Genomic DNA, 19923 nt, shown 5'->3' with positions numbered 1-19923 from the left:
ACAGATGATTGTGCAATTAGGCATTGACAGCAAGCTCAAATGTTTTAGCAAAAAACTGAATATTAGGGATGGGTCTATAGTTGGATAAATTATTCAAATCATGTCCTGACCTCTTCAAAACTGGTGTGATTGCAGAGGTTTTTAGCTCATAGGGAACCAGTGCAAAGGTAAAAGTGGAAATCAACAATAATAGTGATAATGGGGCAAATGGAAGATAAGACTTTTAAGGATGAGTGAGTGGGTCAAAAATGCAGGTGGGAGCTCTCATTTTTGACACCAAATTAAAACAGAGGGAGAGGCACTGGATAGAGAAGCATTATTGTGGAATATTTTACTAGCTGTGCTACCATCTAAGATGGGTTGATGTCTAAGGAATCAACGTAGACCTCAGTGCTAACGTTTGCAGTGTGACAAGCAATGTGCATGTGTCTCTTATATGCCATTGGTATTAGATTTGTACAAGCTGTGTTAATGTTTGTGTTTGCACCATCTATTGTAATGACAAATGCAATACATTTTATTGCTAAAAATGTTTGTGATACACCACATGTTGGAATGACAGCTAAATAGCAACTGGGCAGATACATATTAAGGTGGATTAATTAAATAGTTCAAAATGTATTAAACATTGTTCAATAGAACAACATACTGGATTAACATTCTGTTTCAGCAAATTATTAATAGTTTTAAATACAACTTTAGGGTAGAACTATCAGCAATAACATAAGTGTAGTGTGATGATAGAGCTGCTTTGAGAGTGTTATTATATTCTGATTTGTCTATGTAAAGTAAGATCTGACTTGCCTTCTATCTTTAAGTGCAAGTAATTCAGTTCTATACCTTGGAGAAGTTTTAAGAAAAGAGACAGTCCATTCTTTGAAAGTTCTTTTCAACCCAGGTGGATGAAGGAGGTTGGTTTTGTCACAAGAGGGGATTGAGTTGTATGTACTCTGTTTTGTGAAAATATTGTGGGCTGAACATCAAGTATACCGAGTCACTTCAAAACAAAACATGAGCAAAAGAATTCAAGAATGAGGCAGACAGAGAGAAATTTATCAGGAGAGCAATATCAAAATATGAGAAGCAAAGTAGTGTATTCAACACAGTACACAGCTCTAAAACTCAGACTACAGAAGGTTGATAAACAAAACTTTTTACAGACAAGTATTTGAAAGAAGCCTTCCTAAGCATTGCAGGGGTTTTATTTGATGGAATGCCAAAGAAAGAAATAAAGTCAAGTCCAGAATTAAAGATTTGCCCGATTCAGCAAGAACTGTATTAAGACAGATTTCCGAAATGGCAAAAATATCTTTTTCCAGTAGTTAGATTTAAAGAAAATATTCACCATTACAACAGATGGTGCCCCTGTGGTGGTAAGGAACCAGTGTACATTTGTGCATTTAATTGAAAATCAGATTGATAAACCACTCATGAAGTTTCATTATATTATTCACCCAGAAGGCCCCTGCACCAAAATACAAAGTCTGATTTGACTATTTGTATTGTCACAGTTGTTAGAATTGTTAACTTTCTTTTCGCTCGCTTGTTATCAACCGATTAACAGCTTCATTCACTACTAGAGAAGATGGACAGTGTTCACAAAGATTTGCTTCATCTCTACCCTGTTATGTAGTTCAGTGGCGGTAAGGTTAGTTTTGGAACAGTCTCTCAAGTGCTTTGATGGGATTCCTTTAGTTTTCGAAGAGAAGGGTTTAAAGTAGCTGGAGCTAGAGGATGAGCGACAGCTAGTAAAACATATGTTTTTGATGGACATTATAGAACATATCAACACACTCAATCTGTAGTTAAGGTGTAGGCCAAACTGTGTGAAAATGAAAGTAGTCTCTTGTGATAATCAAACCTGAAGCTTTTGTTATTTCGCTGTCACCACGTTATCCTATCCACCAATGACATCATTCAGACGTAGTGTTTTCTTTTTTTGATCGATTCTGCACACTTTGAGGAGAAAAACCTGGCTTTACTCCATTTAGAGTGGAAGGGGTTTGAGGAGTTTGGGGTTAGGGTTAGGGTTAGGGTTTGACATTAAATAATCTGTTGCTGTTGATCACTGTCAAAAAAGCCAAATTAAATCCACTATGATTCAGTCTTTTTTAGCAATAAAATCCAGAGGTGACAATTATTCCTGTAGATCTATAAGATATCTGCAAGCAAATGTGTTACATGAAACAATTATGTAAATCCCAAACAAGTCTTCATGTTTTGGTAAATAACTGTATGCTTCTTAGACTGTAATGAATCCCTGTGGTATTCTCCACCTTGTTTAAAAAGTCTGATTGAACTCTAAGATAAAATTCAGAAAATGGCAGGACTACACCAACATAAAAAGAGTATAATTTGAATCAGATATTAGCTACTTAGTCGATAGTTCTGCACACCCCAGATATAAACAATTCAAAAATTGAACTTTTGTCAAAATGGTTTCAAAAAGCACTTTACATTAGAAAGGAAAATGTATAAACCTTATTAGAAAGTTATTGTCAAATTCCTTCTGAAAATAATACAGTATATGCTGTAAGAATGGCTCTTTGCTTATGGTGTACAAAAATCATGTAGATGGCATTCTTTACTGCAATGCAGTCAGTTTTTTGCAACTTAGGTCACAGTACATCACTTCATATTCCTCGATTGATCATTGATTTAGTTAAAAATCATTTAATGAGCTTGAATCACTAAATACAGAAGTGAGCTTGTAAAGCAACCACAGTTTGAGAAGAAAATCACACAGGCATATATTGATCATTGTTCTGCTTTTGCTGTGTTTGTTTACAAGCAGATGTGAATTAAAGCACAAGCTGCAGACTTTTTAAAATTTTATATTGTCTCATAAAAATGATGGGAAGGATGCCAGGGTGGATCACAGAGGCACAGTTTATGAGGTAAACTAAAATACAGCTTTGATGATCAACAGAGCTATTAAAATACACAAGTCTAATCAAGGCTGTTTCAGATTGACTTATTTCTTTATTCCGCACATGCATCTAACTTTGGAATTCATACAATATAATACTCATAAATTATCTCCTCATCTGTTCTTTTTAGGTCTAAATGCTGGGACTATGTATTGTTCTCTATTTCTCACCAATGACCAGTTGCCATGTGGCATCAGGCTTGCTGTTTATCAGCTGTGCACAAGTGCATTGGCAGCAGGGCTAAGTGTTAAGTTTATTCGTGGCACACTTTCATATTACACTATTTAGAAATTACAGATTTTAGCATGTGCTGTATGGGATACCAGAGTATATAGATAGGAATAGACAGGCAGTCGACCTGTGTCAGCAGTACAGATCCGCTTATTTCAAAGAAACATGGATTCCCAGTGTTTTTAGTTTCCTGTTTGCTGTTGGCAATTAATGGTATCATTAGTTAGCTGGCAACTCTGTGTGGATATGCTTACTTATATACATACATTTAACCTGGTTATGTTCAGTTCTGTTGTTGTATTAAACAGCATGCTTAATTCTGTGTAAATGCTCTGAACCTGTAAATGGTGAACAGCACTGTATCAGAATAACATGAATTGAATTCAAGTGATCTCTTGCTGATTGCAGAGCTTTGTGTACATTTACATATATTTATTTGGTTGACACCTTTATGCAAGGTGACTTACAACATTTATGATAGAATTGGTAACATTTCTTTTTTGGTTTTACAATTGGAGCACAGGCAGGTCAAGTGATTTGCTCAAGGTTACACAGTGTCAGTAGTAGGATATGAACCCACAACATCAGGGTCTGAAGTCCAAAGCCTTAACCACTGCACCACACTGCCACAGATGTTTATTTGGTTTAGTGATTACAGTTTGTGTTAAGCCCTAAGAAAAGTTATTATACTGGAGGCGATCACTTCCTAAAATGTCAGTGTCACAAAGAGAAAAGTAGTAGTTATCCAGTACATTGTGGACATTTTCTATGGAGACAATGTAGAATTGACTGATGTGAACGGGTGGATGGAACACAGGATACCTGTATGAAGTGTTGGGGTGCCAGCCGAGTCGCCTCTGTTAATTTCAGTGGGAAATAATAAAGGAAATAGGCACTTGTGAGCACGAAATAGAACATAAATAGCCTGGTGCTATCTAAAGTAGTTCTTATGAGCCAGTCACGATGTCAGAGCTCCATCCTCAAGTTTGTCTGAGTCCAAATGAGACGCCAGAATTTGGAGGCATTGGGCTCTTATAGCCATCATGCTGGAAAGGGAGGGGTTAGTTGCCCTTAAGGAGTGTCCTCTCAGCCCAGATAAGCCCTGAAGGTGTTCCTCTGACACGCATGCATAACAGTCCAGCCAGGGATGAAAATTATTCCTGTAGATATAAGATTCATGCATCTGGAAGTGTTGGATGAAACAATTTTGTTAAAGTCAAACAAGCTCAATCACTGTATGCTCCTTAGATTGAAATCCATTCCTGTGGTATTCTCCACTCTGTTTCGGAAGGCTGGTTTAACTACAAGATAAAATTCATAAAAAGCCAGACTCCATCACCCTAAAAACACTATACTTTCTAGCAGATATTAGCTGCCTAGTTGTTAGTTCTCCACACCCAAGATGTAAATAATGCAGAACATTTTCAAAATCAATACATTTAACAAAATGTTTTATATAAACATTTAACAGAACTAAGATTTTTTTTTTTTTGCGATTTATCATCTGCTGTTCTCTGGGGGCTAAGGGTGAGGGCTGAGGAGTTTTAAATAGTAATTTCTGTAGAGCAAACAGAACATCAAAGCCATGATGGCTTCAAAGGTTTTTTTGCAACTGATTTATTATGATTTAGAGAAAGGGAAAAAGCCTTGTTTTTCATTTGTAAGAAAATACTATAATTAATCAGAATAGTTTTAATTATATTTGAAAACATTATAGCTAAAAATGGCTTTTCCAAAAAAATGTATTTGGGATAATTTCTTAATTTTTAACTAAATAAAGTGTGTGATGAAAGGCTTGTCCTTTGCATCACCACCCTCTTATCTTTGTCAAGTGAAGTTTGACATTATTTTTTTATTTTTACTTAGTTGACATTTTTGTTACTTTAGATGTAAATGGTATTGCCATGTGCTCACATTTTGCTGTGATTTGTTCTTTAGCAGCTGTTGTTGTTCATATGATCCCTGCCTTTCTAATGGAGGTTCCAATTATTTGAAAATCATGTATGTCGGTCTTGGATAATTCTTTCCTTTGCATTTTCACTCCCCTTTTTTGTGCTCTTTATGAATTTGACCTTAATCTCATTATTTTTTTTCATTCTTGACTTGCCCTATAAGATCACTTGCTATGTAGTCAAAATTTATAGTTACTAAGGGAGATAGTTCATCGCCATATACCAGTTAAGATTTTGTGATAAGTTTACAATAGGTACGTAAGTGAATGTGTGGAAAATCATGCCTCCGAAAGAGGTGGAAGACATTTTCATGTTCTGATCTTATATTTTAATAGCTGTGTCACCTTTTTATTTCTGTATACATTAACCCAAAATGTCTTTTATTTGGCCTTCTGTTTATAAATGTATATGTAATATATTATTTTTTTCTCACAATATGCAATTCATTCCCAAAGGATACAGTAAAATGTCATTTTTTTCAGTGTTTTAACTTACATAAATGTACTTGATTTAAATTGGCTGTGTAAATGGCCATTCCAAATTTCACTCTTAGACGGTTCTGTAAAGCAGTTGTGTGAAATGACTACACCTTTCCCTGAACAGCAGATAACCAAGGAGATGAAGATGGGGCTACTAGCTGTTACGTTACATTTTGTTGCCTTCATAGTTAGCAGGATGGTTGAAGATGAAGTAGCCATTTTGGCAAGTGAAGATGTAAGTTATGTGAGTGTTATCCAATGAGACAATGAGAATAATGAGTGGTCCTGTTGTGCTAGACCAAGGGTACTCAAGTCCATAATGGAAGGCCGCAATGGCCAATGTTTTTTGTTCTAACCTAGTTTCTTAATTATCCTTGCTGACAGCAGAACTTATTTAGTGACTTCAGAAAGCCAAGTGTATTATTGTGTGATTTCCGTCAACTTACTCCGATTCATTACCGGATTGGTCTACTCTGGCACCTCAAGGTTAACACACACATACGTAGATATACACATACATACAGACCCTAACCACATAAGTGCCATAGGAATTACACACGCACAGCTTGTCACTCCCAAATACTTCAAGAGATTTGCTTATCATTGGCATGAACAGTGTACAAGTCTTAGAAAAATCTCAAACCTAAATATTACTTCAGTCTCCAAGAATATATTTAAACATACAAAGATTTGACATCCTTGGCTATGGGCCATTTATCAACCAATGATGTCTTACTTTACTGCACTGTTCCATCTGTTGGATAGAGCTCCCTTCTCAGCCTGACACCCCTCGCAGAACGAAGTGTATGGAAACTTCCGACTACTCCAGGTGCTCTTAATATTTACTTTATTACTTTAATTACTCTAGATATAAAGACAAAATACATATATTTAACAGCAAAGTGGTATTTATTAAAGAGTAATAATACTAGTAGAACAAAGTATAAGAGAAAATATAGTCTGGATATATATATATGTATAGTCTTTAGAAAAAGCTTACAAGGAATGTCAAATATTGGAATTCCTGTGGCAGCTTTTGATCTAGCAATCAATGTTATTCATGAGAGACTTTCACTGACAATTAGGTGAAACTGGGGTATGTCCCTCAGTTCCCTTCTCTGACATTACTGTTTCTTCTTCTCCTCTGGTCCCACAGAGAAGCCATATTTATTTTAAAATTCCATGTGGGGTTTCAGGGATATGTGATATTATTTAAACTTGATTGGCTGACTGTTAATATGATGGATGTCCTCACTCAAACTCCTTGATCTTTTGATGCATGTCCATTTCCCAAGCAATAATCAAGAAAGTTTATGATGTTTAAAGTACCTCCAAACTCCTCCCATTCCCAAGCTATTTTGCAATTTCGTACATCTGTTCGCAGGTTATAAAGTAATCAATACAGCCTAAGGCATCATCCTGATTCTCTACTTTGTTTGATACTTTAAAGTGATACAATTTAGGAAAAGAAGATGCTTTGATGTTAAATTGTCTATGCAAGTGACCTGTATTTCAGTTCATATTTTTTTGTGTGTGAGCAAAATAATAATAAAAATATAGGCATCTATTATTAAAAAAATTGAAGACCTGGCACAGCAAGACACTGTTTTGTATTGGTAGAGTAATATATTGCTCTACTTTCCCGTTTTGTATTATTAATAAGTAGCCTTTGTTGGAATGCCTCAAATCTCACAGACTTATCACTGTTTACTGTATAAGGTATTATAGTATGTAACTTATCCTCACCTTCCCTTCTACATCTATAACCTCAAGCAATTAGGTGTAGTAAAAAGACAAGCAGAAGTTAAGGTACAGTTTAAACAATGTCTTATTGATAATATTCATAAATAATAACAATATGCAAAGTACATTTGAATATTGGTAACCATACAACCTGATTAAATGGTGATGTGTAGTTTCAGGCGGCACACAGACTTGAAGTTATTTAAAATGTCTCTAGTTAAGGCATCATTGGTGCTCAGCTTTCAGCCACATGTCTGTTCAATATGGCTGAAGCCGAGCTGTGCTCTCCATTGTGTTGTCCTTTCAGTTCATGGTGTAATGATCTTCTTCATCAGATCAGTAAGAGATTCTCCGTCATCATCAGAGGTTAGTAAGAGAGAGAATGTGGTTGAGCAAGCAGATTTATAGATTCTCTGTCCAATCCCTAGAGCCAATAGGACATCATGGTACTTAAGTTACTTAAACGCCTCTGAGACAAGCCAATTCCAAACAGCCATACCTCAGGCCAATGGGGGAATAGACCATCTTAATGACTAGCCACCCCCCAAGACCATATGTTAAGGTAACCTGGCTTCCTTGCAGGGGTTGAAAGACTTTAGCAGAGAAATACTCACCAAACTAGTTTAAGACACATCCCCCCCATCTCTGTCGTAAAATTCAAAGAGACCCCTTCCTAAGAGGGGGTGGGTTGGTAAACACTAAATTACATTGCTTTGCCTAAATTACCAATAAAGACATACAAAATATTTATCAAGTTATATGCAAAATCTCACAACAGACATCAAGTTATTTTTTTGCCAGCATTCCTGACTTGTGTTAATGGATTTGTAATTTAATTACTATGGCAAAATTATTAATTATTGTATTTTCAACTTTTACTTTGTATTGCTAGGTTTCACTACTTAAAGCAATACTCTACCCCAAAATGAATATGTTATGCTACTTACATAATGTACTTTATAGTGGTGGCTGAGAAAAAAATTTAATCTCATGTTTTTTTGGAGAAAGTACTTAAGAGAGATTCCTAGAAACATGATTAATTGGCGACTAACACTAGATTGTGATAAACGCTTTGAAAAAGTCCATATAAAAACGAAAAAGAAATCGAACGTTGCTTGTGTTGCATAATCCATGTCTTTTTTTTTTTTTGCACATTTGCTAAATATTTTATTTAAGGTCAAAATTTAGTTTTTAAATATTGGATTATTTTTCTTAGTCTGTTCCCATTTTTTATATAATTGAAAACTGTTATGGTTTTACCTTTATTTGTAAATGAAGTCCATACGCCTATCCTTCTCCACGAAAATCTCTGTCACTTTTTTGTAAAAGTCCTCGTTATTTTCCTTTAGTTTTAAAAGTCTTAATCTTCCATTTTGGCAGTCAGTTGAAATAAAAAATAAATGGACCGCTGCTGTGCACTTCACTTTCTGATATCACTAACTTACTTTCGCCAAGAGTCAATGCGTAGAACAGTAGCAACAAGCACCTGTTGGGCTTCAGTGCGGCATAGTATTGTCTGTCTCAACTTGTGCCTTTACACTGCGCTTTTATGTCCTATCAGCAAGACCAAATATGTCACACACATTCATTAAAGATATTAGCAAGACTGTGGAAAGTCAGGTGTATAATAAATGTGCATACAAACATTATATTTCAAACATACAGAGAGACAGCAGCAGGCACATGCCAATTACATGCATCAACCTGGCGTTGAGGGATAGTGCTGTCTGAGATGAGGCTCGGCTTGTCTTGTCACTGCCGTACCTCACATTTCTCCTCTATATTTATTTAGGAAATGCTCAAATTCAGCAATTTTGACTGTAAAAATTATCATAATTATTAGAATCATACAGCCCAGTGGACAAATTTATTTTATGTTATCATTATTTATTTATTTTTTTTAACCTTTCATGATGACAGGTGTGACCACATATCCGTGTATAAAGTGCAGTCATGGTACCAGAGAAGCACCAGACTTCCACTAAGCATTGATCCAGCTGGCCCTGCACTTAAACTCTGAGACTCTTTTCTTCTTCTCACACGCTACATTTGCTTTTATTATCATCTGTGCTGTAATTAAAGTATTTCTGCATGTTTTTTTTTTGCTTTCTACCCACAAACTTGCCATTGTCACCCACACATGCTTACTGCTCCTAGCCGACGAACCAAATGTGCACAACAAACAAACAACAGTCTTTTACGGAAGTTGCGCCACGTGACTATAGTAAGTCTAAAGTACACGATCACAGCATAGTACACAGCGCAACATAACTGAGCACTCAGGGCGACCTGCAAACAACCCCTCTGCATAACTGAACCGGATTAAACGAAAATGCTATTACTATTTTTTTCGTTTTACTCAAATTTCGTTCTCGTTTTAGTTCGTTCACATATCACAAATTTTTTTTTTTATTTAGTTTTAGTTTCTTTGTTTGCCTTAATTTCAGTTCTCGCTTTTAAAACGAAAAACAATATTTTTAGTTCTAGTTCTCGTTTTCGTTATGAAAACATCACTGCTACTCACATGCTAAAAACATTTAACAAGAAGATGTGTTTTTTATCAGGAATAAAACAGAAGATTTCTTTTTTGGAAACTAGTGAATACAAATTAGAAACCAAAAGTAAATGTTTCTGAACACTGGAAGTTATTTTTCTAAACTAGGGGGCTTAACCATAATCATTGTCAGGAAAGAATTAAAAGTAGTTTTTCACCAAAAGTCTACAATACAACTAGAGCTAAAATGACAAAGTGAAGATTTATCAAAATGAAATAGCAAGAATCAATACATGAATATCAAAAACTAGATTTTCCAAGAGCAGTTGTTTATTTGTTGATTTGGTATCCCGGACAAAGCAGTTTGTGCCACTGCATTGCAATTTATCAGCTTGTATCAGAAAGGAAGGCCTTAAGACTCAGGTGAGATCTCATAGCTATCATTATGGTCATTAAGTGGTGATATCACAGAGTTAAAATTTGAACAAAAAAAAAAAAATAAAAAAAAATTAAACTCGTATACGGTATTAAAATCTATACTAATAAAAGGCAAAGCCCTCACTCACTCACTGACTCACTCACTGACTCATCACTAATTCTCCAACTTCCCGTGTAGGTAGAAGGCTGAAATTTGGCAGGCTTATTCCTTACAGCTTACTTACAAAAGTTGGGCAGGTTTCATTTGAAATTCTACGCATAAGGGTCATAACTGGAAGCTATTTTTTCCCATATAATGTAATGGAGTCTTGAGTTGGAGATGGCCGCGGGGGGCGGAGTTTCGTGTGACATCATCACGCCTCCTACGTAAGTACGTAGAGAACAAGGAAGAACTCCAGCGATGAGCACAAAACGCCATTTCACAATTGAGAAGGCAGAAAAACATTATGAAGCAAATGATGCATATGCGGAAACAAAGCACGGCGTGAACCGTAAGTTTATATTAAATTAAGTTCATAGACAGGCTGCCACTAGCGTTTGTAATTTAGTGCCTGCCCATATAAGGCCGTCCATCAGCGGCAATCCAATACAAACACTGCCGCTAAATATTCACGTGTGAAGGACTGTGCTTATGCAGAGGTAGATGAGATGGTCAGGGTGGTGTTTGGCACAAACTCATTGAAACTGCGAGAGAAACTTTTAAGTGCCGGGTCTTAGCTGACATTACACGAGATGGCACCAGTACAGCTGGGAACCTTCGATGCAAGAACACCAAGCGGCTCACGTGAACTGACGCAGTGCACAGACAAAAAGCAACAGTTCCAAAGAGTGCTGAACAAAACCGAATTACACAATTGAGAAGGCAGCAAAAAATATGAAGCGTCTTATACATACAATCATATTCATAAGTGCAGCTACTGCGGAAACAAAGCACACGGTGGAAAAAGTGAATGTCCGCTAAAGGAAGACAGCGTAAAAAAAACCCGTGCATGCAGTTTGTCACATCACAGATAAAAGGAAGACGAGCTGTTTATTGATGCAGTAAGGAACTAATCGATGAATGAAACCTCTTATCTTTACAACGATTGACAAACACGGAATGTAACTTGAACACATCCTACAAATACGAGCCTGATTGAAAGAAATAATGATAATCAAATCCTTGATGACAGCAACATTCAATAACACTCACAAAACAATTACTGTATATTGACAATCATGTTACGTTATTTTTAAAATGTTCCCTTTTCTTTTCATAACTTCTACTTCTCCACTGCGATACGGTATATATATATATATATATATATATATATATATATATATATATATATATATATATATATATATATATATATACCCGATCTACAATACATACTTTAGCATAGACAAGCCACACGCTGTGGCTAATTGTAGAGTCTTAGCCTCTAACGCCGACATTCGAGGTTCGATTCCCGAGAGGGTGTACTGACTATGTACGCGCTACCGATTCATTTTACCTTCGATCTCCTTGGTTTGGGACGTATGAAAAATATTAGGTTAACAGAATCATGTTACGTTATTTTTAAAATTTTCCCTTTCTTAGCACAAGCACAGCTGAGAAGCTTGATGCATGTACTCCATAACGCGTTAAAAATAACGCATTTAATCACACTTTCAATTCCAAGCAAACGGGAACTTTTGTCAATGCATGATTTCCTGGTACATCCATTACACTGATGCACACATCACAGCTACAAAAATGTTAGAGTCGGAATAAAGCGTTCCTACGACTGATCATTTCGACTTCCCGGCGAAGCCTTGATAAAAGCATGGTTTTGTGCACACTGAAAAGCAAGCAAAATTAGATGCATTACAGAAAGCGGACTTTGTGGCTCTTACTGGGGATCATTGGACTTCCGTGACCGTTAGTAATTCTAAATACATCTAATTACAAAATGTTCAATGATCACACTGTTTTAGCCTAATGTACAAAATAATTTTGGCTAATGTTACTCAGAGTTTAAAGAGTAAGCTGGTCAAATTACCTTTTATGTTTCTGACTTATTTTTTAAGAAGAAAAACTGCACTTTATGGTGAAATTTTGGTTATTATTATTTAAAGACAATACTATTCTGAAAATGTACTTAAAGTACTTAAACTACCACTTTATTTTTAAGTCTGCCCAATTTTAACCAGGGATGATATTTTTGTTTCTGTTTTGAATTCAAATGCAGTTTAAAAGCTTTTTTCAGAAATTAAAACAGCTTCAGTTTACAATATTCATGTCCATGTCTATTATTTGATTCTGTCGCCCACTAAAACCGTTTTATAATAAAAAAAAAACATTTGCGATTTGGGGCAAATTACGTGTCGATTACATACGATTAATCAAGATTAATTCTTACACAGCCTCTAATTAATTGGATTAATTTTTTAATCGAGTCCCACCCCTAATATATATATATGTAGATATATATATGTAGATTTGTATATATATATGTATATACAGTATATATGTAGATATGTATATGTTGTATATACAGTATGTGTATATATATGTATATGTATATATATGTATGAGTGTATATGTATATATATATATAACTGTATAGATGTGTATATATATATATATTTATATATATGTTTATATGTATATATATGTTTATATATGTGTCTGTGTGTGTGTATATATATATATATATATTGTAAACGCTGGCCCCAGCACAGACAGACGGACATCATTTTTCAAACCACACACTATTTATTATATACAGTATTTACAGTTCGTGCTCACGTGCACCCCCAGTGCCTTCTCGCACCGAATTCCCCAAAGTCCAGGCCCACAGTCCTTTGTGCCTTCCTGGCCGCCTCCAGTCCTTCCTTCCGCTCAGTCCACTTCCTCCCGACTTCCACCACTCACTGGAGGGAGGCGGCCCCTTATGTAACGCCCCCGGATGAGCCCCAGGTGTTTTCGGCATCTGCTCCTTGGCCACGCCCCAGCGTGGCGGAAGTGTCGGCTGCCTTCCTGGCAGCTCTCCGGGCCCCACATAAAGTCTTCCCCCCGGCACTTCCTGGTGTGGCGGAAGTACCGGCTCCGGGATAATTAGGCACTGGGCGCCGCCTGGCGGTGGCCACGGGTCCCTGCAGGGCTGGGCTTCCATGCCCTGTACCCGAGGCCCCCTGCCTAACCAGGACGGCGCCCCACTCCGTCTGGAGGAGGCACTCGCCCTCCTCTTGTCCTCCAAGCGCCCCGCCGGGCTCCAGCCCCTGCCGCGGACCGACGGGTAAACCGGCATCGGGCGCCGCCTGGCGGTGACCACGGGCCCCTACAGGGCTGGGCTTCCACGCCCTTGACCCGTGGTCCCCAACAGAACCAGGACGGACGCCCCCTCGCGGTGTGGAGGAGGCACAAGCCCTCCTCTCGTCCTCCAAGGCGTCCCGGCCGGGCTCCAGCTCCGGCGGCGACTGCATGGGATCAACCGGCATCGGCGCCGCCTGGCGGTAACCACGGGCCCCTACAGGGTAGGGCTTCCATGCCCTCGACCCGTGGCCCCCAACAAAACCAGGACGGACGCCCCCTCGCGGTGTGGAGGAGGCACAAGCCCTCCTCTCGTCCTCCTGGGACCACAATATATATATATATATATATATATGCCAGCAACACTCATGACAATTACAAAACAATTACATTGTCAATCATGTTACGTTATTATTAAAATGTTTCCTTTTCTTTTACTTCTCCGCTGCCAATCGCAGGTATTTTGATATATATATATATATATATATATATATATATATAAATAGATAGATATGACAACAACACTCATATCAATGACAGAACAATTACATTAACAATCATCTTACGTTATATTTAAAATGTTTGCTTTTCTTTTTCATAACTTCTTTAACACACTACTTCTCCGCTGCGAAGCGCGGGTATTCTGCTAGTAAAGTTATAAAAATGACTTTCAAAATAAAAGATTTTGGAATTCCTAAAGAAAATCATGCATGGCACAATTAAAAAAAACAGGTTTCCCAACAATGGCTTTTAACAATTATATACTTTAAAATGTACCTGAACTCTGACTTTTATAAAGCAATATAGAAAACGATTGAATGGATGTCAATCCATAAATGTTCTAAATTTTGATTGTTATGGGGAGCCACTGCCTGCCCAAAAAGGCTTAGTGTAAGACAGGACATTGCTCTGGGTTGGGTTTGCTAATTATCTGAATCCTTATTATACTTCTCATTTTATTATTTGATAAGTTTAATGTTCAAATATTTTTTAGATTTTTATTTGTGTTGGGAGGTAACTATTTTGTAATTTACTGTATACTAGAGATGAAGACACCTGCCATTACTAAATCTGCTTTGTGGTGTGTTCCCTTGATTCATCCTTTGATGCTTGAAGATTAATAAATCAGTGTGTTTAAAGAGTTTTCTTGTCACATTAGACTGTTATTAAAAGATTCCGAAAAATTCTCCAGAACTACACGCTTTACTCTAAGTGGATGTATTAGCCCCTTTGTCCATTAAGCGTTATTTTTCATGGTATGTCTGTCTTTTCTAAAATGTTAAGGTCAGTTTTACAGTTTGTTTGTGCACCAAGAAAAGGATTGAGTCGCTGATGCCTTCTATCATTTAGGTAGAAGCTGCCATTTCTGTATTTGATGCTATCCATAGTTAGCTTTGAATTCAACGCTTTGGGTTTAAAAATGCAAAAATCCTTTCAAAATATTTCGATGAGACTGAACAGAAATATGCCAGTCCAACATATTGAATATTTTAAAGATTTTTACCACTACATATTTTAACAATTAATACACTTTTTAGTTGCTCCATCATGATTAGCTTATTGGTAAGCATTTAAGCCAGCATTCGTCTCAAGTAGATGCAGTGTATTTATTTATGCAGACAATGGTAATTAATTCAGTGCAAAGCTATTCAGCCATTCTTTACACTTACCTCATCTGCACCTCAACTTTTTCATTACAAAATACAAATCTATTCCCTGGAAAGCAATTAAACCTATTTGAGGGGGCAGGGTCCTTATACTGTAAGAATTAATGCTGTCACCAAGGTATGCTAAGCTTTCTGATGTGTTTGTAGAGCTTTCATATCTTACACCTTTTGTTTCAGTTTTGGAATGCTCGAGGCTTGATCATATTCCTATTTTTTTATTTTAAATTGCACTTCCTCTGATTGCCAGCAGTGTTTCTGCTCTCTTTATTCATAATGAGGTTATTTGAAGTCAAGTGAGAGGGCTCCTGAATTGTGGGTTTGAAGAGTATTTCTTTATCTTTTCTTTTATAGCCGCATACCTGCAACCTGCAATGCTCTGTCTGGATGAGTTAAACAAAGTCATGGGTTGATAAAGATTATTTGCTTTTTAATGTTGACTGTTTCCTCCTAGTCATGGAAATAACATGCGCTGTATTCCAAATACAGTCTTCTTATTTGTTTCAGCAGATTATTTCACAATGATTTGGCTAGCCCTTTGTGAATGAGTATTTTTCCAGTTCATTAAATCATATAATGGTGATTTTCACACATTTTCTAAACAGTCACATACTGGTAACCAGTCTCTTTTGAGGTAGAACGAAATGTGACCCGGTTCCTCAGTGTGGGAGGAAAAATGTGTTAAAGAATTAGAAGTGCTGCTGAACTTAATTTAAAGTTCCACTTCATATTATTTGAGGCATATTTGACCATATTCCTTTATTTTGTAAAACTAGATGGCGCTATACCAGCGCTTAACCCAACACGCAGCCACTGACAACACATTTTTAAAACACCAAGAAGCTGTTAACAAAAAACAATAAACAAATAAACAAATTAATATTTAAATCTCCAACTCTCTCCTCCACACCTCCCAGCAAGCTCTGTCCACTACCACCCAGCTCTGGTTCGCTTGCTGGGTCTCCACCAGTCCTTTATATAGTCCTTGACCCTGGGTCAGATGGAGAATTGGATTTTTCTTCAGCCCAGAAGTACTTAGGGGCTCCCGTCCTTGTGACCTGGGAGTACTTCCGGGCTATAAATATGGCACAAGTCCTTCTGTTCCTTTACAGCTCTCCTTGGCAGCAACCACACTCCAAGTTCCAGGATGCCCTGCAGGAATCCGGGGCACCACCAGAGCTAGCGTTTTGGAGGAGGCAGTGACCTGGAAAAGCTGCCTTCCTCCATCCTTCCATCACAGGGGTGTCCCGGCTGGGATGAGCTGCCGGCCATCCGCCTCAACTTCACCAAGACCAGAGTGAGAATTCTTACACAGGTTTACAGACTAATACAATAAGAGAAAAGTACATGACCATGCAACATTTATACACATAATAATACATAGCTAAACAAACTTTCTAGAGGTGTGTGAAATAAACAGGGGCATAAGAGGAAAATGGCCCCAAAATTAAACCCTTGTGACATTTTATAACACAAGGACAGGGCCAAAAAATACATGATATTAATAATAGTTTAATGTGTGTTTATGTCACTATTGCACTGTTTATTAGCACTTTCACCTTGGCCTAACTGACCACGTCAACACGCTTATTTGTAAAATGGACTGCTTTGACATAAAACCAACTGGCTTATGTGAAACCTGCTGCACATACAAAGGACCTTACACCCCCACTAACAAAGCATATTGTAACCACTGACAAATGTGGTGTAAGTAAGATTAGCTTGAATAAAAATGTGAATTGAAAAAAATATGACAGAATTGGAAATCTCACTTCCAGCTCTCTTCTCAGTAATTCCAGCATTTCTCAAGGCTGTTTCCTCAGTCCTCTGCTATACAGCTTTTTCACTCATAACTGCGTTGCCTCCAATAACAACAACAATGCAATCTTCAAATTTTCTGTTGACACCACAGTTGTAGGTCTGATCACTAGGATGAGACAGCTTCCAGAAGAGTGCTGCCAGATCTAGCGGTATCATGCAAGGATAACCTATATGTCCCTGTACTATATCACAAAAACAGAAGAGACTGTGGACTGGAGGGAAAACAGCATACATCGCATGCCCCTAAAGTGGAGGGGTTGAAAAACTTGGTGTTCACATCAGTGAGGACCTCACCTGAACATGCAGTGCCACCAAAATGGCAAGGAAAGCTCCAAAATGCTGTACTTCCTGAGAAGACTAAGGAAATTAGTAATGCAGTCTGGGTACACCATTGAGAGTATTCTAAGCATTACAGGCTTTTATAAGAACTGCACTATTACAGATGTTGAGTCCCTTGAGTGCATAGATTGATTAAGACAGCCCAAGACACCATGAGGGCATTCAACACATCATAAAAGCAGTACAGCTTAGTGGCTTTGGACTATAAAGTATGACACAGTGAATGACATTGGGCAAGTCACATATTCACCAGCTCTCTAAATAAAGCACTAACCGTGGGACTATGTCTGTAAAAAGACTTGAAGTGACATTGTATTCTTGTGTAGCATTCCATCATATACAGTACAGCTGAAAAGTCCCAAAGCAAAACACTGCTTACAGAGGTAATTGTATATGATTTTTCTAAATGCTGTTGCTTAAACCAACAACATAAATCACTTGCCACCATCAGCAACCAAAATAAATGAGGTACACTGCAAGGATAATGATGGTCAGTCAGAGTCTGGCAGCAAAAAGTAGCCATATAGTTTTAATAAATAGTCTTATAGCTAGTCTGTGATCCTGGTTGTTAAAAATGTTTTCTACAAAAGTTTGTGTTATTCAAATAATACACTCACCTAAAGGATTATTAGGAACACCTGTTCAATTTCTCATTAATGCAATTATCTAATCGACCAATCACATGGCAGTTGCTTCAATGCATTTAGGGGTGTGGTCCTGGTCAAGACAGTCTCCTGAACTCCAAACTGAATGTCCGAATGGGAAAGAAAGGTGATTTAAGCAATTTTGAGCGTGGCATGGTTGTTGGTGCCAGACGGGCTGGTCTGAGTATTTCACAATCTGCTCAGTTACTGGGATTTTCACGCACAACCATTTCTAGGGTTTACAAAGAATGGTGTGAAAAGGGAAAAACATCCAGTATGCGGCAGTTCTGTGGGCGAAAATGCCTTGTTAAAGCTAGAGGTCAGAGGAGAATGGGTCGACTGATTCAAGCTGATAGAAGAGCAACTTTGACTGAAATAACCACTCGTTACAACTGAGGTATGCAGCAAAGCATTTGTGAAGCCACAACACGCACAACCTTGAGGCGGATGGGCTACAACAGCAGAAGACCCCACCGGGTACCACTCATCTCCACTACAAATAGGAAAAAGAGGCTACAATTTGCACAAGCTCACTGGTCTGATGAGTCTCGATTTCTGTTGAGACATTCAAATGGTAGAGTCAGAATTTGGCATAAACAGAATGAGAACATGAATCCATCATGCCTTGTTACCACTGTGCAGGCTGGTGGTGTAATGGTGTGAGGGATGTTTTCTTGGCACACTTTAGGCCCCTTAGTGCCAGTTGGGCATCGTTTAAATGCCACGGGCTACCTGAGCATTGTTTCTGACCATGCCCATCCCTTCATGACCACCACGTACCCATCCTTTGATGGCTACTTCCAGCAGGATAATGCACCATGTCACAAAGCTCGAATCATTTCAAACTGGTTTCTTGAACATGACAATGTACTAAAATGGCCCCCACAGTCACCAGATCTCAACCCAATAGAGCATCTTTGGGATGTGGTGGAACGGAGCCGTGCCCTGGATGTGCATCCCACAAATCTCCATCAACTGCAAGATGCTATCCTATCAATATGGGCCAACATTTCTAAAGAATGCTTTCAGCACCATGTTGAATCAATGCCACGTAGAATTAAGGCAGTTCTGAAGGCGAAAGGGGCAAACAGCGTATTAGTATGGTGTTCCTAATAATCCTTTAGGTGAGTGTATATAATAACTTGCGTAGCATCGAAAGACAGAATAATCATGGCAGCAATATTTTATTTAAGGTTTGTTAATACTGTATTTTGTATACCAAGGTAAATGTTTTTACTTTTGTGCTGGTTTATGGTATTAATATTTAGGTTTTTATGGATGTGAGAGCATTACTGCAGTCACAACCATGCAATAAGAGTTTTCTAGCAGTCAGAATTAGACTGTTCAGATAAAAGTAGTCTCCTGCTTGATCCTTCAATCTAAAATTCTATGGTGAAGACAGAAGATTGTAGCATTACGGCCAAGACTCTTCATGGGCTAATACGGTATGAACATATTACAATTATCGGTTCAACAGGCATGAAAGCAGACAGTACTGTGACTTGTGTACCGCAAAAGGGCAATGTCCTACAGCGCACAGCCAGGATGTTAACAAAAAAAGACATTCGTTCACTGAAGTATGACAGTTTTTAAAATTTCAGATTTTGCTCATGGCAGTTTTCACACATCCTTGTTGTAAACAATAAATATTTGGTCAAGAGTACAGACACTGTGCATGTCTCTGTTTAGTTTCAGATCTGAAGATCACAGAAACAACGTCACATGGGACATCTACCAGAACATGTATTGATTCCACATGATTGCATGGGCCCTTAACACATTTGTTCAATTATTCATTCATTTTCAGCACCTGGTTACTCCAGTGCAGGTTCATGGGGGATGGAGGCCAAAGCCTATACTAGCAGCACTGGGTGTGAGACAATAACCAACTTTGCTATGAATAATACTCTG

The 19923-nt window shown here is 37.8% G+C and overlaps 1 protein-coding gene across 5 annotated transcripts in view; it reads left to right on the top strand.

The window, feature by feature from the left end:
- The window catches only part of magi2a (membrane associated guanylate kinase, WW and PDZ domain containing 2a), a 1205404-nt gene that overhangs the window by 438540 nt on the left and 746941 nt on the right, over positions 1-19923 (top strand). The window lies entirely within an intron of this gene.

Source organism: Polypterus senegalus, chromosome 8 (assembly GCF_016835505.1).
Source record: "Polypterus senegalus isolate Bchr_013 chromosome 8, ASM1683550v1, whole genome shotgun sequence".
Classification (NCBI taxonomy): domain Eukaryota; kingdom Metazoa; phylum Chordata; class Cladistia; order Polypteriformes; family Polypteridae; genus Polypterus; species Polypterus senegalus.
Note: the sequence above shows the minus strand (reverse complement) of the source record. Positions and strands in the feature narration are given on the sequence as shown.